General features: G+C 40.7%; 1 protein-coding gene across 2 annotated transcripts in view; it reads left to right on the top strand.

Moving 5' to 3' along the window:
* Window positions 1-500: 500 nt before the first annotated feature.
* lrrc4cb (leucine rich repeat containing 4C, genome duplicate b) overlaps window positions 501-24,761 on the top strand; it is a 45,426-nt gene continuing 21,165 nt past the window's right edge. The window contains exons 1-2 of one of the 2 annotated variants that reach the window (XM_084950585.1): window positions 501-1,045; window positions 1,254-1,682. The gene's annotated coding sequence lies outside the window, so the exon portion shown is untranslated. Of the gene's footprint in view, window positions 1,683-24,761 lie in introns of both variants that reach the window. The other variant, XM_084950503.1, reaches the window with a different exon arrangement.

Below are 24,761 nucleotides of genomic sequence, written 5' to 3'. Positions count from 1 at the left end.
TGATGGGAATGATGAAAAGATATATATATATATGTGTGTGTGTGTGTGTGTGTGTGTGTGTGTACTGACTTTAACATGGTGGTCAATTCAGATTCTTTCTGCACTTTTTATGTGGAAGAAAGCTGGTAGGATGTGCACATGTTGAACGGTTAAATGTGGGTTTATTTGTGGATGCAGACCGTTTTGGATGACTGAATAGAGCATAACGCCTGTAGGTGGCAACCATAGGCTACCTCATCAACAACTGAATCACACGTGCGCGCGTACCGACGCGCACACACACGCAGAGACACACAAACACACAAACACACACACGTACACGGAGACATTAGACCTGGGCTTGCTTTAATGCTATTGATCCCTGATAATTAACGACCGCTGTGTGATTTAAATGGGCAGATGGACGCGCAGGCAAAGTGGTCAAAGTTAAAGTGGTCCCTAGGCAATTTTCGGGAACACGCTCTCGCCCACACGTGCCCGCACCTGCATACACTTAGTAGCCTAGCTACACGCACACACGTGATTCGCTCACACGCACGCGCGCGAGCCAGATCTGTGCCTGGAGACCGTGATCTCAACGTGCTCGCTATTCCAGTCATGGACTGCAGCGAGCGGGGGGACCATTAGGAGACGGTGGGCAAGAAAAAAAAAGGCGCTTTATTTGCAACACACGGAGGATGCTGGTGCTGTCTCACCACCCGGATCGGACACATGCTCCCTGACAAGCGGAATTATTACTAATAGCTGCGCTTATGTAATCAATGCGCCGGGTTGCTGTGTGTGTGTATGTGGGGAGGAGGAAATAGCACCCTGTAGAATCTTCCCATTTGACTTAATAGAGAATACTGTATGCCATATGCTCTTAGAGGAGCCTATGACAACCCATTTGTCCTGATGCGACGCGTGTGATGGTTGCAGTGGGACGGATATCCTTAATTTTATCCAATAGGCGTCCTCAGGTTTTCTTTTTTCTTTTTTTTTTTTTGTAGGACGGTTCTGCACCCGGTTCGTTCTGCGCTGACCTTATCAGCAACGCTTTAAATGGGTAATTGTTAACTGTCAGGTGTTTCCACTGGTTTTGTTCATCTTTAATAAAAAATTCACAGCCAAACAGGCATATCTGTAAGAATCAGTCCACTTTTTTTCTTTTTTTCTCTCTCTCTCTTTTTTTTGTGCTTTTTTCCCCCTTTCTCTCCCCCCCCCCCCCCTCTCTCTCTCTCTTTTGGTCGAATTTGGTTTGGCGATTTTCAAAGAGGAAACCACCGGTGGGAGTCAGTTTTGGACTGTGATTCGTCTGGAGAGGAAGAGGGGGCCTATTCGGACTTGACCATCTAAAACTCTGCAGGATTTCCTCCTCTCAAGTCCAGAGGAATACCTTCAAGTCCAGGGGGGCTACTGCTGGTCCTCTTGAGCGTTTTCCCCCGCTCTCTCATTGGCGCTCGTTGCATCCGAGGGAATGGTGGCCGCACCGCAGATCCACGCAACTCTTTCTGAATGTTTGGCATTTTTCGCTGGCGAACATTTTGACTTGTGATCGAGAAAAGACGCGGACTGCAGCAGCCTCTAATCCCTTTCACATGGAGATTTGTGCCTCGGTCGTACTGCAAATCTTGAAAACGGGGACCAGGGCCCTGCTGCTTTTTCATTCGATCAACCTCAATTTCTTTTATTCGAGAAAATGCGTAAGTATTTCACTGAATTCACTCCAATACAGCCCGTTTGGTGTGATGTGGTGCTGTGCATCCCCATGTAGACTAATCTCCCATCGCCATTTAACCCGCAATTTGGTTTGCTGGCAGACTTCAATGTAAGGAAAGCTACTTTTTAAATATTCTTTCATACGTCCTTCTTTTCTTTCTTTCTCTATGGGTTACGGTAGCTGTCGCATTCTCTTTCGGGTGTGAGCGATTGTGTGCGTTCTGGATTTGTGTGTGTGTCTGTGTGTGTGAGACATATGGGCTATATAGAGAGAGGGATAAAGATAGATAGGAAAGGGGGTTGAGGAGATGTGGGGGTAACTGATGCACCAAATCGTGTGTTTGAGCGCTCGGTAGACACCGTGAGTCTGTGTAGTCTCTGTTGCCAATAGGACATTAAAGCTAGAAAAAGGCCGACGTCATATGGTAATTCAAATTCAGTTCAGGTATTCTCAGCATACACGTTTGCAGCAAAAAGGGCGCCGGATTGGCCAGGTGGGCTGGCTGGTCCAGTGGAAGGGCGCTTTGAGTTGGAGGTTTGAGTCATGCTTTATTGTATAGAATATGCTCGTGTATGTTTTTTGTTCTTTTCCCTATGCTTATACTGGTGACCCAGTGTATCTCAAACCAAGCAACTCGTGAGTGATACAGCTCGAGCAGAAAATAGGTTTTGATTCTCCCCCTAACACAGCCTGAGCAGGTCAGAGAAAGTATAGGGCAGCATTTTAAAATCTAAGCTGTCAAATCTTGAAGGAGTTGTGGGGTTTAAGTAGCTTTAGTAATGCAGTCTTCAAAGAGAAAGCAAATTGAATAGGAGCTGTCCATCAGTGGGAGGTGCTGAAAATGCCCTGATGCTGAAAATACATGTGTGTTGGTTGAAATAGGCACATGGAGCTGGCATTGTTGGTGCAGGCATCAGCTAAAAGCAGTCCACTTAAACCTGAACCGGTTCCCTCTCAACTACACTCTTCCACATTCACTTCTGGCGATTTTACAGCATGCCTGTAAAATGAAGGACACGGGCTGAGTGTGAATGAGTCTGTGATTCAGGGTTGGTTAACACAAATTTGCATGCACATATAGGCAGAGCCTTCCCATTATACGATATCTCATATGTGCTGTTGTTTGATGTAACATTTTTCATGAGTAGACACTTAAATAGGCTTTTCTGGTAAGCACTGGTGCAGTTGTTCTTTATGATCAGTAGGTTGCTAAAGAGTCAGGTTGTTGCAAGTGTACTTCCCAGCATGTAGTTTATACAAACCTGCTTACCAGAAAGTTTACTCGGTGTTGAAGTATAAGCGAAAAGGAACACCTATACTTAGCATAAAGACAACATGTCATGTCTTGAAATCATTACAATGCAACTACCTCGTTGCAAGAAACGTGGGTCAGGTGAATGTTAATTATTTTTTTCTGTCACCCATTTTCTAACAGTTACTATAGTTTTGAAAGCAAAGTGTTTCTTTCTTTGTTGTATTTTTTCCATTTCATAATTTGTTAGTTGTTTTCAGTGAGCCACGGGAATGAAGTTAGCCCTGTTTAGCACCTGGAATACAGAGCTGTGCAACTATTACATTTGAAGAATGGGGTTTGACATTGTATTGCTGAATTAAGCAAGAACTGTCCTAGAAGGCATATGTTGCTCTAACACCTGTATGTATCATTCACCGCTAAAATGCATTCCCAGATGTGCACATTAACCATGCCATCACAACTTGATTGTGATGGTATTTGTTCATACAGTACAAGTTTTTTTTCTTTGTAAATTGCAGTTTTAACTTGGCGTTGTAGATGAAGCAACACCACATTCATCGACAGCATTTTTTTAAAAGCTGCAATTTGAAATCTCTCCTGCCATTTTTAATATTTCTCAGTTTCAATATTTCACATGTCAATGTTTTACTATTGCCAGTCAAATGGGGTTCAAATGATTTCCAAATCCCTCCTTTCTCTTCCCATCTGCTCTTCAAACAGCGTTCCCAACTATTTTGAAATCTGGGTTATTGTAGAGTATACAGTTTGCCCTCTGTCCATTAAATATATATATACTCCTTTCTAAGTGATTTGCAACAGTTGTTTTACAGCTTTAAAATTCAAGTGCCTCCGTGTGTAGTTCTGTTTGTGAAATCTGGAGATACCCTGTTATTGGAGTGTGCTGTAAGTGCTAAAATTAAGGCCACACATGAGTAAGTGTCTCAATAGGGCATTGGGCCACGTGAGGAGTAACAGTGAGCTCTTAGTGAAAAAAAAGGAAACCTGAAGCTCAGCTGGAGAGTTGTGAGTATTTCCCACCAGAAGTTCATATGAACCTTAAAGATGGTCACCATCATTTTTATTGGAAAAGCTGTAGTGCTGTGTTTGGTTTCAGTGCTCGAAAACAATGAATGGGGGGGCGGGGTCTTAGGTTGTCCTGCAGATTTGGGTTTATCACCTTGTGTATTCCTCGGTTATGAGGCCAGAAACACCCAAAGCACGAGAAATATGATCACCCCGACAAGCATTGTCAGTTCTGGCATTTACCTGCCTACTAAGGGACCAAATGGACGTAAAGCATGCCAAGACCAGTCACCAGAGCAGCCCTGACAGAAGCCTTCGCTGTAGGAAATAAGCACTTGGGTGAATAAATTTCTTTTCATGCATGCCACGCATGTAGTCAACCACTGGTTCAAAACAGGGTGAACGGTGACTCATCTAACCACCTCAGATCTTTTTTTTCTCTCCTCGTTAAAGCGATGCATTTGTTCTCGTCCAACCTGCTGTGTAAAAGAGCTCGTTTGTAATAAGGAGTTTACGTGATTCAGATTCACCGTCACTTCCCTCCTTAAATATCGTTTTGCTAAGCTGCCTCCTTACTCCCCCAACAAACATTTGCAGCAGGTTGAATCATGTTGCCTCGCCTGTGTGTTTTTTTTTTTTCTCTCCTTCCTTTTGGAAACGGTGGACACAGCGGAGGCACGCATGTCTCCGTTTTGCTCAGGCGCTTGTGTTGTTTCACAGTTTTCTCTTTGCATTTTCCAATTTTCAAACTTCATTAAGTCAACTAATGTACATCACAGAAACTCCACAATCTATCCACTGATTAAACTTTTTTTTTCTTTAAGCCACAGGAACCAAAATAATGAGCAACTGGGTCTGCCCATGGTTGCTACACGCAGCACTAAGCATGGTGGGATGTTAATCACGGAGTAATTTGAAGGACCAGTCGCACACACGCAAACACACACAAGCACGTGTGGAATAAATGTCTTCTTTTTTTTCTCCAGTCTTTTAGATGTTAAATGTCCAGTCATCCAAACTAGGATTCCTAATTAATTCCCCCAAATCCTCAGGTTATGGGTCAACCCCACAAAGTTCAATCTGATTTCAGCATGACATTTTCAAGACATTTTCAAGACTCTGAAGCTGAAGCTACTGCGGCAGATTAATGCCTGTTTTTAAAGCCTTTTGCTTTCAACCTGACAACGGCAAGAAAATAAAAATAAAAAATTGCTGATTCATTTTCAAATGACTATCTTCTCCATTACACTTAAGCTTCTGGCAACTGATGGAGTCAGTCAGTGTTTTTGAGGAATACGTTTTGTTGTTTCATCAATTTATATCGTCGCCTTGCCCGTCCGCATATATCTCTGCTTGATATGGGGATCATTTATGGCTGAGCTCCTGTCTGGGTAAAGTGAAAAAAACACACACACAGCACAGTCCGCCCCAGGGCTTTGTGTTATATCTTAAATAATACAGAAGGATTGTTTGCTTTTCTATATGTATATTTAAAGCACATATCCGTGTGACGTAAATATGTAAGTGGGTCGCGGCTGGAGATTAGAATGACTTCCAGCCGGCTCCATTTTGATAGATTGCACTCTGTATCTTTCCAGTAGTACCTCCACAAAACATGTGTTTGTGTCGAGTCAAGAGACAAGGCTGATCTGAGCGAGTTGGACTGCTCGGGTGTGAAAGAGTCCAACGCATGCCAGGCTGGAGAGAGACTTAGTATTCACTGTAGCAGCTTAAGTTATGCCTTTGTGCACCAGAAAGGGGATTATTCAGCGAATCCTGCTCTGTGTCATTCACGAGTCTGCATTTCTAAATCAACAAATATTAGTGTGGTGATGTATGAAGACGCTGCATCTGCGTGTGTGCCTGTAGAACTAACTGCCTGCTTATTACGGCTGCTTGTGGCTTATGTAGAACGGCGGCGTTGAGGCCTGCAAAAAATAAAAAAATAAAAAATCATAACTTATGGCACAAATGTTGTAATTGTTTTGACTGTGGCTGTCGGTGCCTTATTTCACCATCTGTGTTGTGTGCCATGTGTCTGCAGTGGCCTGCAGCAGGAGCCAGCCATCAACTCCATTGAGAGCCTCTGATAGAAAGAGTATGTTCGGGCTACGGGTACCATGTTTCTGCCTGCTAGCAGCAATGAGCCGCTTTCTCGAAATGACATAATGACCTTTACAGATTCTGCTACAGATTTCTAACGATCTACATATATACAGGTAAAGCTTAAGTCAACATTGTTTTCTGTGATATGAGACGCAGCTGAATTCCACCTCCTGCCCATGAAGAATACATAATCACCGTAAATAATGCCCTAAAGGCAATTATGGCTTTTATTCAGCTACTTTACTGCTTTATTTATTTATTCATTTTTAAAAAATGTTTCATAAGTATATGTAATACTGTACAAATCAAGTAAAGGCACATCACAGCAGCCTACAAGAAAGCACAGAACTCTGGAAGTCATTGGAGATGTTTATGGGAATTTGCAGCGATGTTCTCATTAGTGTGTTTATTTCACATCTAGTCCCAAGATGATGAAATTAACCAGTTAGTCAAATTCAGTTATTTTTAATACCCTGTATTTTATTACACTACCAGTTAGCATAGCGTAAAACGTTTTATTGTTCAACCAGCTCTCTTTCAGCACACAGTAGGTAACTTTAAGACCAACCGTAGTCATTAAAATTTGAAAGAGAACCATACATCTAAGAAAATCCAGCTACATTTGGGCCAGTTTTGTTCAAGATATCTGGGCCTCTACAGACTTGAAAACTGCTGAATGAATACTTCATGTTATTTGTCTGGAAAACCTTGAGACTGTTGGAGTGTGATTTTATGTGTGTGTTTATGCCTCATAGTAAAGGTAACTTTATTTTACCTTTTTATTGCTGAAATTGAAACCAGTTATTAGATGTGATAATAGATTTAAAATAGTAATGAACTGCAAGAGTATTCAGAGGACACACCCTCTTCTAAAAATTACAACGTTTTTGGCAATTTTAAGGAAAGTGATTAGATTTAGCACCAAATTCTAATGGGTGCTATTAAGGATGACCAAACTAAATCCAATCCAGAGAGCGTATGTTCCCAGCTTGTTTGTTAAGTAAAAACATGTGCTAGAGTCTGTTTCTATGATGCTGATGCAATATTCAGTGTCGATCTTTTTAAAAATTAAATTAAAAAATGTAAACCTTCTAATAGTCTATACTCATTCCAAATGGACTAAAATATTTCATTCTCATTTCAGTTTTACTTTTGATGATAAGGGCTACTAAAAATCAAAAATCCTCTATCTGAAATTATTAGAATATTTCCTAAAATCAACCACAGAAGGACTTACAAAACAGATATGTCCACCTTGTAGAAAGTATGCTCATTTATACTTGGTTGGGGTTCCTTTACCATGAGTTACTGCATCAGTGAGATGCAGCATTGAGGCAATCAGCTTGTGGCACTGCTGTGGCTCTACTGAAGCCCACTAGGCTGGCAAATCAAGCGCAATAATAACATGGTCAGCAAAACATTTTCGGCCCCGTGGGCAGCAGCAGAGTCCTGCAGGAAAAGGGAATCAGGCATCTCCATGAAGTTTATCAGCAAATGGAAGCATGAAGTGCTGCGTTGACTTTGGACTTGAGAAAACACAGTGAACAACCACCACCAACACCAGCAGATGACATCGCGCCCCAACTCATCACAGACTGCGGAAACCTCCCACTGGACTTGAGACGCCTTGGATTCGGTTCCTCTCCGCTCTTCCTACAGAATCCTAGGCCCTTCATTTCCAAATGAGACACAAAATTTACTTTTCATCTGACAAGAGGACTTCCTTTCTGTAACTATTTAACCCACTTCTGATGTTGTCTCTTGTTTAGGAGTGGTACAGCAATCAGACTTTTGTCTCTGGAAGATACCAGTGCGTGGTGACTTTCAATGAACTGAACCACCGTCAGTCCACTCGTCGTGACTCTCTCCCAGGTTCTTGAATTGACTTTTGTGACTGCGGTCACACCTCTTGTTTGTGCACGTTTTCCCACCACATTCAACTTTCCATTACTATGCTTTGATGCAGCGCTCGCTGAACAGTCAACCTTTTCAGCCATGACTTTCTGTGACTTAACCTCCTTGTGGAGGGTGTTGGCGATCAGGACAACTCCCACATGAGTGTGGTTGCATGTATTGAAGTAGACAAATATTTTCAGAGAGGGAATTTTTGATTTTCTTGCGCTATGAGACACACTCATCAAAATTAAAATAAAAGCCTTTTTAGGGCTTAAATATGATGTGCAACCCAACATAACTCGGGAAACCTGGCCACCCCACTGCTGTTTCCTCCACCAAGTTTCATTCATTTCAGCCAAGTAGTTTGCAAATAATCTTGCAGCCAGATGGAAAATCATCACATAATAAAATATAATACAGTATTCAGAAAGAGAACAACTCATTTGTTAATGTGATTGAGGTGATGTAGTGTTGTAATCTGTTTAAATTGCTAGTGCTAATCTATAAAGAATTCATTAAATTATATCTTTTTAAGATCACTCCTTTATCTTTTGAAGCTTTATTGGAAACGGTTGAGCAAAAAAAATAAATAAATAAGGAGAAACACATCAGGACACCAGCTGAAAATTAAATCAGGGACTCTATGTTTTTGCTTATTTGACATGTGCCCTAAGGAGTTAACTGTTAGGTCAACCTAAAACCTATGTTCTGAATATTAAACACTATTCTAGGATGTGTTTGAAGGTAAGGCTTAGTGGAAGACAGCAGCTGTAATTTGAAAAACTAGAGTCATGGGAGGGGGGAAAAGTGTGGAAATATTTAGAATCTTGTAAATTTTGGCCATATTTTTGGCAGTAAATGATGCTAAGACGAGTCTGGAACATAGTGAGAATATGAAGTGCATGCAAAGCTGTTGTTTCTGAAAAGGAGTAAGGCATAGTAGTGTAGCTGAAGAAATCTGGCAGAGGTTATATGACACTGGTGCATTCCTATTTCTGGCCTGAAGTGAAGCAGAAGCTTTTTCTATTACTACATGGTATCTATGAATACATGAAGTATGACTACATGAAGTATTGCACCAGTGAAGAACTTTGCCTCGCTATCAGTCATTTTTCTCCCCAGTGTTAGGATCTTTCATCACACTGCAATCTGTATGTCAACACATTGTACAAAAAGCCAAACAATCACATATGTTGGTCCTAAAGGAAAAGTCTGAGTTTATTATGATTGAACCACTGGAGATTATTAATGGCTATTCATCCTGATAGTTGCCAGGATATTTCAGTCTCATGCCAAAGTGATGCAGCCCAAAAAAATCTTGTGGTTTGGCTCATAGTGCTAATTAGACTGAAAATCACAGAGGTCAGAGAAGACAGACTCAAGTCCCACGCACAAGTTTGTACCTGGATCCATGCTTCAAAACACAGCTAGACAGCAGAAGCCAAAGTAGACCAAAGCGAGCCTTTGGAGTATTCTGCCATTTGATGTATCAAGTTTAGACCTAGTGGAGGTGAAAGCAAGCCCTTGGAAGGGCTTTGCCTCAAAGTGCGGGCTAATCTCATTGTCTGCTTATCAGCCTCAAATTTACTCCGCCTTACTGAGATATTGCCTTGGAGAATTAGGGATAATAGCTGAAGTGATGACTGTCATGATGAGTCTCTATCTCTCTCATGTCTAATACACCCTCGTCTTTCCGGCTCCGTCTTTCAAACTTTCCCTTATTTATCTAATTCCCCACATATTAATATACATTTTATCTCCTGCCAGTTCTTTTGGCTCAGATGTACTTGATGAAAATAGCTGAGCGTTACTTAGTTCATGCGTGCCTGGGTTTTCATGTTACAACTCACAAGGAGCAGACAGTGATTCATGATACAATAAGGGGGTGTAAGAATTAAATCAATATCTAGTTCATTAATGCTTTGGCAAAAGGCTCAGATTGTAGTTGCTGGAATACACTAGATTGGCTTAATTGGCAAAAATGAAACCCCAGTAACTGGCGCCAAGTCAAACACTACTAAACTGAGAAGGGAATCTTGTAGGGATGACAAGATTGCCTGTTTAGTGTGTCGCTTGGAGTTGCCTCTCCAACCCCTCCCCACCCCTCCCACCACTTTTTTTTTTTTACGACAACACTACTTTTCACCAACACGGTTTTCCAGGGTTGAACAAAGCTGGGAGAGCATCATGTTCCCTTGTTGCCTCGCACTAATGCATTATTGGTGAACCTCATTGTTTGCGACAAGAGCATTTTGTCCTTCACATTCAAAGGAAAGGAAAGAGAAAAGCCTCTCATGTTGCTTTTCTTTGTGTCTTGTATCCTCAATTATAACACAAAGTCTCTTTCATTTGTTATGAAATGTATTAAGACTTGGCTAAGTATCCAAAGGATACTTAGGATAAAGGATAGTTGTAAAACAATTTGATCTTTTCCTCGTTCCATGTGTCCTGTAATCTTTTTACATCAGTACAGATGGGGACATCCCAGTCATTTTTCTTGCAGTTTTTATTCCAATAGTGTGTTTCCAGTGTTCCTTTGACATTCAGTACAAGTGCTTGCATAGCTCATATCAGCTCATATCGCTGCGCAATTGGTCAAATTTGTCATTAAATGTAGTAAATCTGCTTATTGTAACTATGCAATTAGTAAATATCTTTCATTTTCAACAAAAAAAACAAGTATTCTACAAATGTTTTGTATCACTTTCAGTGGAAAGAGAACTGACAGTCTGACCTTGACGTGGTTTAGAATTAAGCCCCTCCTTAGCTCCGGTTTGATTAAAATTTCCTCAGCACCAGCAGCAAGTAGCACCACTCTTGGTGACCACCTATAAATCACGGTGAAATATAGCACTGAGCAGTAAATGTATGCGCCAAAACCATAGCACAGGTGCTCTCAGAAATAATGTCACCGGCAGCTTCGGTTACTCCCTTAATCCAAATGAGTATTTTGTGTGAGCTGCTTCAGAAGGTGGTTGTCAGGCAGGTTGTTACGAGCAACTTTCCACGGTTCCTGTGTAGTGTTGGGCATGTCAGTTGTGTTTGCCTCTTCATGTAATCTCAAACTGACTCCATGTTGAGAGCGGGGCTCTGTGGGGGTAGTGCCATCTGTTGCAGGACTCCTTGGTCTTGTCAGTGAATGTTTAAAATTTGTATTTTTTTTAACATTATGGCTTTAATTTGGAGTCACCAGGACACCAAAATAAATTGGGACCTCACTGTATTCCTCCAATAAAAGAGGACGTGTGTTGAGTCATTAAAAAAATCTCTGAAATATAATCATTGCTGACCGCTCTGAAAATACTGAGATTAGTGAAGGACATTTTGACAGCAACAGTACGTGTGTGCTCCTACATGAGAGTCTACCTTAATTTTCTGCCTGTGTGTGGATGTAAAAGAGCAAAAACCAAAATGCATGACAGATAAAATTAAAACTATCCACTCTCTATTTGTCAGGGCGTTCACAGAGATCTCAAACACTGGCATCTTGTCAGCATTTAGGCGATATACAAAACGATGTGCATGGGTTATTAATACTTGGGTTAAGCGAAAACAGTATTCTTCATGTGAACCTTTTGGATACATTGCCAAGAATCTACTTCTAAGTGCTTCTCAGCTGCTTCTGTCGCTGCAAATGTGTGTTACACAGTTGAAGTAAAAACACTGCAAGCTCGCCCAACCAGCTCCCACTGTACGGACTTTAATTATCCGTGCTGGAAAAATAGTGACACGAGCTGAGGTGGAGACCCAAGTCTTTATCGTTTTCACACCTCGGTTATGAATATGATCAACAACACGAGCCAATTAATTTTGTAAAGGAAGAAGGCACTGCTTGACTACAGTACCTACCACATGTTTTGCAGTTATTTTACTTAACAAGTCCTCTTAGCCCCTGTGATATAAAGACTGGGATCGGCTCCAAGTCCCCCTCCTCATGACCCTGAGCTGGATAAGCGGTTAAGAAAAATGGTGGAAGGATGGAAGTCCTCTAATCTGATTGGGTAAAAATGCTTCTTTGTGCCAAGATAGCCAGATACACACACAGTTTGTGTTTCTCATCAGGCTTCAGAATTAGTATCTTATTTATTTCTCTATCCTCAGTGAGAGCAAACAAAGAGGGCCGGGCATGTCAGGCACAAAGACATAACTTTCTCTTAAGAATACAACAAGATTATGCGCAGTGGTAAAAAGATTGCATCTCTTACTTTTCGTGTCAGAACAATGTCTGTTCTGACATGAAAAGTAAGCAGAGTAAACAACTAGATCATCAAGTCAGGTCTGAAAATATCTGATCATGTTTTCTTGTAAATCAAAATCAAAAGGAATGCAAAGGTTGTGTAGGTTGGTTCACGCCATTAACTGAGCGAACAGTTTCTGTGATAAATGCCAAAGGAGACTGAATTTCAGTTTCATGCGTTTCTTTGGGAACATATGGTAGTAAATTGAATGTTTTTCAGATAAAATAAGCAAATGGGCAAAGAAAAAGACAAAGCTCTAGTCTCTTAAATTTGCATTTGGTAATTTCCACAATCCCATATTGCTATAGGTTTATCTCACAGACAACTCGTATAATGACATATAATGACAGAAATGCACCAAGACTAAAACTAGGATGCAATTTACTTCACGGTAACTGTTGCTATGAGTCAGGCAAACTCTACCAGTATCCCCCATTCCTGTTTCTCATTCTTGTGTAGTGAGGATATGTAGACTATGTATCATGAGTCATTTAATATAGCGTAGAGCAGCTAGGCTAAGGGGCATATGGCCATGTTGGAGCACAGCCATCCGGCTTAAGGCGGGGTAAACGGATGGGCAGGGATTGCTGGTGCATTAGCATTTCAGCTCTGCATCGTGTTTCAGTGTTGTTTCTCCAGTGAGCTTGCTGTTTATCCAACAGCAGTAAATAAAACATTGCAATCATATTTTTGCTCTGTGATCGTCAAAGTTGGTGGTAAGGAATTGGGACTGTCACACACTGTAAAAGCCACTTGTCTGTGACTGCAGAGGAGACAGACAGAAAGGAGAGACAAATGGAGTGGGGAGAGTGCTTGCGTTCCTCTAAAATATCCCTGGTCGACAACGGATGCTGTGTTCACGCGTTATTCGTGGACAGTTTGTACCAGCACTAACATTCTGCTGAAGCTGTGATTGGCCACGATTGGCTAAACGCGGTGGAGAAAATGCTTCCGCAGAGCTCAAGAGCCGACGACGGACTATGTGTGTGTCGACTGTTGATTATGGGGAGAGCCTGTGGTTCCATCTATTTCATATTCATGAGCCAAATGGTGCGCGTTGTAATATTCATGGACAAATTAGACGTTCAAAACACCAGTGTGAGCGAGGCCGTATGCAGAATGCTCTCACTTGAACTTCTTCCACCTTATCCTGACCTATCGATTTCCATTTCGCTCCTTTCCATCACCGATCCTGGTGCTGGGTGCTGGGTTCCTCTCAGGAACGTGCTCAACATATTCCATAGATTATTTTTATTGTAGTACAAAATTCCAGGCCGTTGTCTTCACAGAGATTTCCATTGTCTACTAGCACTGGCGAAGCAAAACCACTCTTTTTCTTTTAAGGAATAATATATCCTGTTTACTGTACGATAGGTTGAGAGCGGACTGGCTTGTAAGAGACCAGCTTTGTTCTGCCTCTCTGATCAGCTGGCTTGCTAGCAGTTGGGAGGGAGCAACAGAAGTGTGTCCAATCAAGCTGAGCCCTGTTTTAAAAGGCCCTGCAGTCCTTCGGCAGAGGCCGCATTTATGACCCAAAATCGAGGAGACGAGCCTGGCCCTCTTCCAAGCCCCTCGAGCTCGTGTATATTGTTTGAGCATATCCAGAGGAAAGTGCAGCACTGCAAGGAGGCCTCATGAGACACCTGTGCATGTGTAACTGGCTGTGGCTATGTGTGTGTGTGTGCGTGTGTGGATAACGAATCTCAGTCTCAAACCTTATAACGATAGCAATCACATCGCTAAAGTCTAATGATAAAAGCGGGTGAAGAGTGCAAATAGTACCAGGGTTCATTTTTTACCAAGAGCTATTTTACAAGGTCAAGAGAAAGGAAAAAAGTGCACATCCAAAGTGACAAGAAAAAAAAAACACTATTGCCATTCCCTAATAAATACAGTCTGCTCACTGTTGATAGAAATTGCATTTGACTTGACAATCAAATTAAAAAGCCACTCATTTGCATCAGCTAAATGGGAACCTACAGTCATTTTGTGATTACAGTCCAGTTAGTCTATTACTGTAATGGTGCGGATTTATAGCAGATTTTGCCCATTAGGTGATCAGAGTGTTTCACACCATGGTGGGTCTCATCTAATTTAGGGCAGATCCCTAAACTGAAGGTCAAGATCACAACTCAGTTGCTTTGTGTGCCTGAAATCTATTTTCACTGACCTGTCTGTCAGTGAAATAGATTAGGTCAGTAGTGATTATAAACTTAACCATACTAATGGAGACCAGAAATAATACCTGAAGAGCACTTAGTGTCCTTAAAGTTCAAAATTTTTGATGTGAAGCAGAAGAATTTCTGCTTCACATCATTCCTCAAGATTCACCTTTTTAAACACGATACAAGAAATGCGGCTGCCAAAAGAGCACAGATTTACCTAAAGTGTTTTTGTGTGTGTCTGTGTGTGTGTTGTTGTACTGTAATAGTTTGTTTTCCTTAGGGTGGATTCATGCCAACGTGCCCCACAATTTTATCTTGCTCATGGTGATCAATAGGCATTAGCTTGAGACAAGTGTTTTCTCAAGCAGGTTGTTCACTGAGTGATTGGCATGTCTCTGCTCCTTCACCTACACATCATCATGAACCCTTCTACATCTGACTGAGCAAACACACTTCTCAACCTGAATGAATGAGCGTAACACTCACCGAGCTGTCAGTGCACTTTGCTTCTGGAGTTTAGACTCAAAAATCATTGCAGCTGTTCCGGAGCTTGAAAATTATCCATCAAGGTCTGCTTCTGGATCGGTCTGAGGTGGACTAAAAAGCCCCACTGTTACCTCGCAGGCACAAAGTCCTGGGATCAGTACTCCTAAATAGCAGAGATTAATCAAAGGTAGACTCACGCCCTCCAGAGATAAAGTTTCTGTAATGTGGTACTGCAGCAGCTCACAAAGTTTGGAATTTTCCAGAGTAGGATCAGGCTGTGATCAATTTTATCCAATCCATACCAGCAACATATATTTGATAGCCTACGTTTTTGCACTCTATTTTTCTGGAGCTGCTTTATCTTTACAGACACATCATGGTCTGATTCATAAATGTGAGTTTATTAGCTCAACCTGTCAGTGTGACGTTCATAAAAGAAACTATAGCAGGCAACAAAGAAACAGTTGCTGTAATTGTACTGTATTAACCTGAGAGAAGGTATTAAATATTTTTGCTAATAAAAAGAGCTGAGAAAAAGAGCTACTTGAAATCCTAAGCTAACAGCACAGTTATATCAACAATCAGTTACCACAAACAATCTGTGGTTCTAACCCAGCCCAGTTTTGACATGCCTTGACTCACACCATTATGTAAACAGAATTTTGCAGCATATCTGATGTTTGACACGATAATCTGCTCATTGCATTCATCACTTTTGACGTGTTTTATAGAAATCCATTACCATTGCTCCATTATAGTCTGTGTGCTCCAGTCTTTTCTCTCTTCTCAATTGCCTGCCTTATCTTGGTTGGGCTGAGTTAGGTGTTTTTCAGTCTTAAATCTTTTAGCAAAAACTAGGACTGCAAGATAGAATCTGGCTTTGTGGAGCTAGATCAAATACTAGCTCGGGTGCTCTCAGTAACAAAGGTGTTTTTTGTCATTCCAAATACAGTATATGATGCAAATGCAGCTCTATTTGAAATGATATTCTTTCATGCCTCTTTTGCCGTTTTCTTTTTGCAATGACATGTAATAAGTCTCAAACCAATTTGCACCCGTCTTTATCCTTAAGTCTCAAGCTACAGACTTTAATTAAACAAGCATATGCTGCCTATGCGGTTGCCTTTGCTGCATCAGATAGTAGAATAATTCAGTGATTCCCAACAAGGGGTACAAGGATCCCAAGAGCTACTGCTTCAGTAGCTGGGGAATACGTGGAAAGATAATTAATGATCTGAACAAGTTTGAGTGGAAAAGTTAACAATTAACAGAGAACCAAAAGGAAAGAAATGGCATTATTAGCTCCTAATACTGCTTGTTATTGTCAGATCATAGGATAGAGAATACATAATTTGTTGAATAAGCATAATATTTAATTGCTGAAATGCAGTATCTAGCTAAAATTCTGAATTTGCTACTTTGCTGGGGTTTATTTTTTGCTGGGGTTTTGTCAAAAATATGACCAACAGCTGAATTGTTAGCTAACAATGCAAATTGTTAGCTAAATGTTAAATGGGTTCGCCAGTTTAAGTGTCTTGAAATAAGAAGCTGTTAAGAGCCTTGTAAAAACACTACGGCTGTAGAATGAGTAACCTGAAATCAGTGCAGATCCAGGATGAAAATGTATTCGGTTGAAACACGTGAACACGAAAGATAGCGGGAACATGAAAGATAGTTTGGGTGCGTTACATGAAATAAGGTTCGGAACCAATTTCACAATGGAAAACAACTCACTTAATGCATCCAATTTATTAAATTATAGAGTAGCGGCATTTTCATATGCATCTTTGAATGGACACAGTCTCTGAATTGCAAGATAGAGATGTTGTAAGATACAGCGAATTGGATTTTACACAACAAAGACCTAATCTATCATAGGCAGAGGATGTGGCAGTGGACTAAAAGATGTGCAACAGGAGGGATAATTCAATTATTGAAAATCTTGTGGGCTCTTCCCTCTGCTTTTCCCCACGGTGTTCAAGGTTAATTGTCATAAGTTCAGGCCGGTCTTCCACCAAAGCACGAGGGAGGGGACCAGAGGACAGACAGTAGACCAAAATTCAATTTTATTAGGACGATTGCGCATTCAAGCAATATTTTCCATTAGGCATTGATTGTTCAGTGCAGACTACCTCTAGGCAGCTTCAAAGAGTTTCTCCAATTTTCTACATAAGTTACTGCTTGTTCTCTCGTCTCGCTGACATCACAACTAATAGGAAAACCAATGTGACACATTTACTGAAGAACTAAGCGTTAGTAAAAGGTTATATGAAATGTCTTCTGAACCTCAGCTTAGGCTTTTGGCTGTGAGATTAACAAAGGTGTTTGGCATTGCAAAGGCACTGTAGATAGATAAAGGCCATTTCAGACACCAGCACGTTAGCTTGTCTCAGTCATTTAGAGGATTGCTTGTGTAATGCCATCTGTATTCTGGGGATGAACATCCACTTTTACACTACGACGGGGAGAGGAGCAATATCGACTTCAGCCAACATCTTTTGCTTTCCCTTTATCTTACAGTCACTCACCCGCTAGTTAGTTCAAATTATGACGGAAGTCTGGGTACATTCATTGTAGAAACAGCGGACATACAGTATAACAACATTAAGCATTTGTGAATGCAGAATGTGAACTGCTATAAAGCAGACAATAGCAGGCCGCAAACACTTTGTTTTTTCTCAGTTATGGACTGAGGTGTACAATTAAAGAAAAAAGAAGACAAATAAAAATAAATCCAAAATGCGTCAATGCAATGTGTCAGGCAGAAACAGTACTTTAATTATTACATAACCCTAAAGCTGCTTTCACACAGGGTGTGGCATGCATTGCTCTGCTTTTGCTTGGTTCAGTGAGGAAGGCAATCAGAACCGTGCAAAATAAGCAGCGTTTGCAAAACTTTCAGTGGGCTGTCATTCTGCTTTTTGTGCCTCTTTCCCTCAGTACTTTCAGAGCTTTAATATACAGGGAGTGCAGAATTATTAGGCAAGTTGTATTTTTGAGGAATAATTTTATTATTGAACAACAACCATGTTCTCAATGAACCCAAAAAACTCATTAATATCAAAGCTGAATGTTTTTGGAAGTAGTTTTTAGTTTGTTTTTAGTTTTAGCTATTTTAGGGGGATATCTGTGTGTGCAGGTGACTATTACTGTGCATAATTATTAGGCAACTTAACAACAAACAAATATATACCCATTTCAATTATTTATTTTTACCAGTGAAACCAATATAACATCTCCACATTCACAAATATACATTTCTGACATTCAAAAACAAAACAAAAACAAATCAGCGACCAATATAGCCACCTTTCTTTGCAAGGACACTCAAAAGCCTGCCATCCATGGATTCTGTCAGTGTTTTGATCTGTTCACCATCAACATTGCGTGCAGCAGCAACCACAGCCTCCCAGACACTGTTCAGAGAGGTGTACTGTTTTCCCTCCTTGTAAATCTCACATTTGATGATGGACCACAGGTTCTCAATGGGGTTCAGATCAGGTGAACAAGGAGGCCATGTCATTAGTTTTTCTTCTTTTATACCCTTTCTTGCCAGCCACGCTGTGGAGTACTTGGACGCGTGTGATGGAGCATTGTCCTGCATGAAAATCATGTTTTTCTTGAAGGATGCAGACTTCTTCCTGTACCACTGCTTGAAGAAGGTGTCTTCCAGAAACTGGCAGTAGGACTGGGAGTTGAGCTTGACTCTATCCTCAACCCGAAAAGGCCCCACAAGCTCATCTTTGATGATACCAGCCCAAACCAGTACTCCACCTCCACCTTGCTGGCGTCTGAGTCGGACTGGAGCTCTCTGCCCTTTACCAATCCAGCCACGGGCCCATCCATCTGGCCCATCAAGACTCACTCTCATTTCATCAGTCCATAAAACCTTAGAAAAACCAGTCTTGAGATATTTCTTGGCCCAGTCTTGACGTTTCAGCTTGTGTGTCTTGTTCAGTGGTGGTCGTCTTTCAGCCTTTCTTACCTTGGCCATGTCTCTGAGTATTGCACACCTCGTGCTTTTGGGCACTCCAGTGATGTTGCAGCTCTGAAATATGGCCAAACTGGTGGCAAGTGGCATCTTGGCAGCTGCACGCTTGACTTTTCTCAGTTCATGGGCAGTTATTTTGCGCCTTGGTTTTTCCACACGCTTCTTGCGACCCTGTTGACTATTTTGAATGAAACGCTTGATTGTTCGATGATCACACTTCAGAAGCTTTGCGATTTTGAGACTGCTGCATCCCTCTGCAAGATATCTCACTATTTTTGACTTTTCTGAGCCTGTCAAGTCCTTCTTTTGACCCATTTTGCCAAAGGAAAGGAAGTTGCCTAATAATTATGCACACCTGATATAGGGTGTTGATGTCATTAGACCACACCCCTTCTCATTACAGAGATGCACATCACCTAATATGCTTAATTGGTAGTAGGCTTTCGAGCCTATATAGCTTGGAGTAAGACAACATGCATGAAGAGGATGATGTGGACAAAATACTCATTTGCCTAATAATTCTGCACCCCCTGTAGAGGAAGGTACTGTAAAGAACACATAACAAATCTAAGCTGCATTTATACAAACCGTCTGCTTTCAGCAAGTGATACGAGTGGCAAAACACCTGAAGTGTCTACATGGATGGAAACCTATTTCCAAGAAAGGTTTTTCCTTCTGAAGTCTTGATAGAAATTCAGGCTTATTTTGTTTATTACAGTAACTTGCGACAGATGAAATTATCCTTTGTTTTATATTTTTGCTCCATTTTGCATTTTCTTCCTGCTGGAGTTTTGATGCTACCTTCTCTTGTCTGTGCATGCAGTCAAAACGACGGGCAGCAGTCCAGTACAGCTGTGTTGAGCTTTAGCAGTATAGCCCAAGAGCTGCTGAACTCTTGGAATACAAAAAGGTGAATTTTCTTCCTGAAACATTTTCTTAATCTAGTATGTTTTTTTTTTTTCTTAGACTTCAGACACACAGACACAGAGACTGACTGGTTGGCAATCATCTACCAGTCACTATCACAAGGAAAAATTGTATATTCTTTGACTGACTGGCGAATGGTTATTGGGGATTGCTTGATTGTAATAGGTAAAATTAATTGCAAAGACGTATATCGTGCAACACTAAATCCTCCTTGCAGTTGCTTCAGTCACTAGCAAAATGCCACAGTCTCCTGTAGTTTTCATGGAAGATGCCAACTATTCTCCCAGCAGTCTGACACCAACCAAAAGCTGAAAGGAGTTAGCAAGTATTTTCAGGCAAGTAGTTGTCTTCCACACAAACTACGGGCAACTGCAGCAACCTGGTAGTGACCAAAGCAATCATACCGAGGTGTTCGGTGCCCCACTTTCTTTGAGACTAGTTGCACTTAGCAACTGCCTGCAACCTCCAGCAAAACATCTTTCTAGGTCTTCCTACTGGTCCCTTGCCCTTAGATATGCATAAATTTAAACAACTGTGGGCAGCTGTTTTGATAAAACAAAACAAAAAATATGATCTATAAATAATAGTGCTGTCAGCGGTAATCTCGTTAAAATGAGGTTAATGAGCTAACCATGCTAACGCGTTGACGCCATGCAGCCCCACGCATGGGGCAATCCGCACTAACTCGCTTAATGCTGACAGCACTAATAAATAAACATTAAAAAATCTGCAGATTAATTGATAATTACATTTGAAAATTATGGGGAATCGTGCACATCATGATGTTTTACCTGTTTTTCTGTGGTAACATATTTGTGTACCGTAAGACACAACCAGCCGTTTCCATCCAAGCTTTGAAACTACACAATTCCCCAGTCTATTATTGCTATTAGTGGCTACTGATGATGTACAATATGACCTATTATCTGCATATATTAACTAACAAATAAAAGATTTCACATGTTCAGAAAACGCATGTTTGCTAACATTTTCTGCATTCAGTAGGGTTCACAGCGACCAGCACAAACCTGTTTCCAAAAATATACAAATAGAAACCAGACAGCCTTTTAAAATCCCACGAAAGGTTCATAAAAGGAAAAAAAAAACAGGTTTGCAAATTTTGCACAGCGTAATTTTCTGCTTTGAGCAGTCAAAGCAGTTTCTCTGTGCTTTTTGTTAGCCACAGCCACTTTTTGTTAGTAGAACTTGGGATTGCCATCAAGCTCCGTATTAGGCTTTTTTCCCATTTAGCCAGTCTTAAAAATACATTTACAGCTAAACAAAAGCAATTGTATTGTTTGTTTTATCGACAGCATACTGGAAATGCTGTATCACATCGCTAAAAGGCTCTGACCATTAGATTTGTACGGATCCTGACTTTTTTGTGATTTCATCTTGACCTTCTCTATTATCATGTCATCAGATACACGACGAAGACATTCCGCGTGGCAGTCATATCCTCACTCCAGAACAATTTGTAAAGAGCAGAATTGAGCAGTTTGTAAAAGTGCGTTAACAAGCACACACACATGCACAGCACAAACAAACAAAGGTCTGCTGTGTCTCTGCTGCCTGTCAGGTCGAGTGGTGGTGGTGATGACACTAATGACAGCGGTGAAGGTTGGAGGCTGCTCAGGATTTAAGATGTGACACCTGTCATCACTGTAATGATGAAGTAGTACGGTCCATGATACAGATCTATGATGCCTCCATGTACAAACTGCTGTTATTGATGCTAAATTGTTTCTGAAACACTTTATGTGTCTAAATGTCATGACTTTTTTTGGGGGGGGGTTTCCTTCCATTTTATTTTGGCAGCAGCTTTGGCGGTGATAAATGATCATGGCTTTGTCCAAAAAAACAAAAGGGACTAGCCTTGTTTGTTCCTCAATGTCCTGTCTCATCCTCAAGTGCTTTTCATCTACGAAACTCAATGCGAGTCCTCCACTTTTGGATTCCACACAGTCATTTCCATGTTTAGCAACTCATGTATCTCCATCATTATCCTTTGTAACGTTGCCGCAGGTGCTCGGTCTTTCTGCCTGTTCCAAACTAGCTGCTGCGTCTGGTCTGAGGGAAGCATAAGCTTGTAATTTTTATAATTTGTGTTTTGTTTTTTTGGTTTTTTTACATGAATTATGGCTCAATAGACACTTTTTCTTCCACCAATCTGATTTATTATTTCAGGTGACCGGTTTACCTGGGATATGATTAACTGTTGTCTGGTGTTTACATGGATGGATAGACATGCACTACAGCGGAAAGGTGCGATGTGCGGAAAAGTGATGAATATGTTCTGATTCATTTTCATCTTCTTATCGCTGTCTGGTCAGCTCCCTAAAGATATCTATCGCCCCTTGAGTGCAGTCGTTGTCGCTCTCGTGTCACTTTTAATTTGATGACAGTTTGTATTTAAAACTCAACAGAGGAGCAGTTTAGATAAGAAGCTACTACTTTTGAGCAAAGGGCAGAAGCATGCATCCCTGTAGCATGTACAACAAGGCAGCAAGGATGTACATTTGAGCCTAAACTGTCCCTATTCTGACTGAGGTTTTTCTTTTGGGGCACTTTTATTGTGTTTGGGCTTTTAACGTGATTAGAAACAAATTATTAGGACCTATAGCGAATCACTACTAAGTGCTTTTAACACCAAATGTTAATGTTTTCATGACCCGGATATATAGTGAATCACTAATGTATGCATAAGGTGTCAGTAGAAAACAGCACATACTGAAATGACTTTAAATTCTGTTATCTTTTAACAAGTGCTGGGGTTCAAAGAAATATTGCATTACACACATTACTTATTTTTTACTTTTTTTTACTAACAAAAGTAATTTATTACACTAGTTATATTACTTTTGCATTACTTAGCATCTTCATTTCTGTGATTGCCAATTAACAGTGTAACAATGTGCTTTTCATATGCCCACATATCTGCATAAATCCCTCTTCTCATAAGGAAAACATTCAAAAGATAGTTCTTTTAGTAGCCTGTTCAAGTACTAACATAAAGCTGACAGCAAAGACAGTGGTAAACAGCCAGTAGGGCACTTCACAGGAAAAAAAGTGGGTCTGCAGCAAGGGTGAGTATGGGCTGTCTTCTCTGCAGTAGTGACCTGTTACACATCAGGACTAATCTGCTTGCTTTGTTGGCAGGTTGGGCAGCAGACCATATGAACTAAACAGATAACCAAACAGGGCATTCAGCTCAAGTTACTTTGCTATTCCCAAAAAATAAAATAAATAAAACACTTACACTTGTACACGCTATGCGAAATTACAACCATGCACTCATAGTGCACTCCCCAATAAATCTAGGCAGAGTTATAAAAGTGCATAAATATCTTCCTTAGATTACAGAGGCAAAGCAGGAAGCAAACAGAAGAGAGATTTTCTCTAAGTGCAGAAGTGGAATAACCACACACTACTGCAGTTGACTGTGAGTGCATGATATCCTCAATACATTTTTGTTATGCAGTGTTCCAGCAGGGTCATTTTTAAAACTAGCTGCACAAGCTGATGAATGACCTCCTTTTAGTTTCAGAGAGACATGAGGGGTACTTCCCAAAATCTGACCTGCACAGGCCCATCTGCTAAGTGTCCTCATCAGTCATGCTGGTTACCACAATGGCTGCAGAAGCGCTAAACTACTGTGTGCTGATTAATTAAATTGAGCATGTACTACAGTAACTTACAGGTGATATGGATGTTCAAGTTTTTTAATAGCAAATTGTATCAATCAGTGTAACTTACAGTTAAGGTATATCAGTTAGATGTCCGCTGAGGGGGCACAGTAATGCTGTTGGTTGGGCCCAGCTTGAGCATTACTGTCATGGTGCCATGGTGTCTCACTGCTAGCTTTGCAACAGAGTGTATAAAAGAAATTACAATGTTGCTTTTTACAGACCATATTTTCATAGCACATAATTGTTGATTGTTTCTGGACTGAGCCTCACAGTTTGGTCTTCACCGACAGAATCTTGTCCCTTCATGCAATGAATTAGAATTAACGCCGTAACGCTGTCACTCCTTCGCAGTTGTAGATCGCTCGGTCAAGCAAATGATCTGCAAGTGGGCATAAACAGGCATGTGAGGCATTTCTATCCCGCATCATAGAGATAACTGAAGAACTTATCTAGTTCAAGTAGCAACATATTTGTGGTTGGAGCATTAAATGACTGCATTTCTAACAAATGTAACGTGATTACAGAAATGCATCACTTTGGAATGTAATACACGCAAAAGTTGCTGAGCAGTCAGAGATTGTTGATCACTTTCATTTAGAATGGATTTGTGGTACGTTATTATCAATTTCTGTCATTATTACTGATTTACAAACACACATACTGTGTGTTTGTAAATCAGTAATAATGATATAGATACACAGACTTTAGCAATGGTATGGGGCTTGCGTATTAATATTCTGATAAGACTCTGCATCGATTGTCACAGTCGATCAGTCTGGTCTCATAATTGAGGAGTTTGAGGAATGCACACGCATACACTTGCACGAGCTACCCACAGCAAGGTTTTTAAATGTAGTCAACAGCTAATAATAAGAAAAAAGAAGCTTGAGGTCATGCCTGCTGATCTTAAACACCTGCCAGAGAGACAATTAGTCTTAAGCCTGGAATAAACAGGCACTTCACAGACCCACACGTACTGTAGAATTATTTTGACATCAACCTTTACCACTGCTGTCAGAACGAGGCCAAAACAAGCAACTTTGTTGTTCAAATATAGCTCAAACTTTTTTTTCTTTTTCCACTCCCACGCAGACTGAGCTGGGGAATGATCAGCATGCCCTATTTCAGTCTGCTATTAATTGACATGACATTATTTTGATCTTGTAGCGCTTTCAACGTCCAAAAAACACAAAAAAAGAAAAAAGAAAAGTTGTTTTTTTAATGGAGTTTTTAATGTGTTTTCTATCGAGTCTTGAGAAATGTTGAATTTATAACTCAAACGCAGT

This window comes from Perissodus microlepis, chromosome 1 (assembly GCF_051167445.1).
Source record: "Perissodus microlepis isolate ML-2025 ecotype Zambia chromosome 1, ASM5116744v1, whole genome shotgun sequence".
NCBI classification, from domain to species: domain Eukaryota; kingdom Metazoa; phylum Chordata; class Actinopteri; order Cichliformes; family Cichlidae; genus Perissodus; species Perissodus microlepis.
The sequence above is the reverse complement of the archived record's forward strand: the minus strand, read 5'-3'. Positions and strand labels throughout refer to the sequence as shown.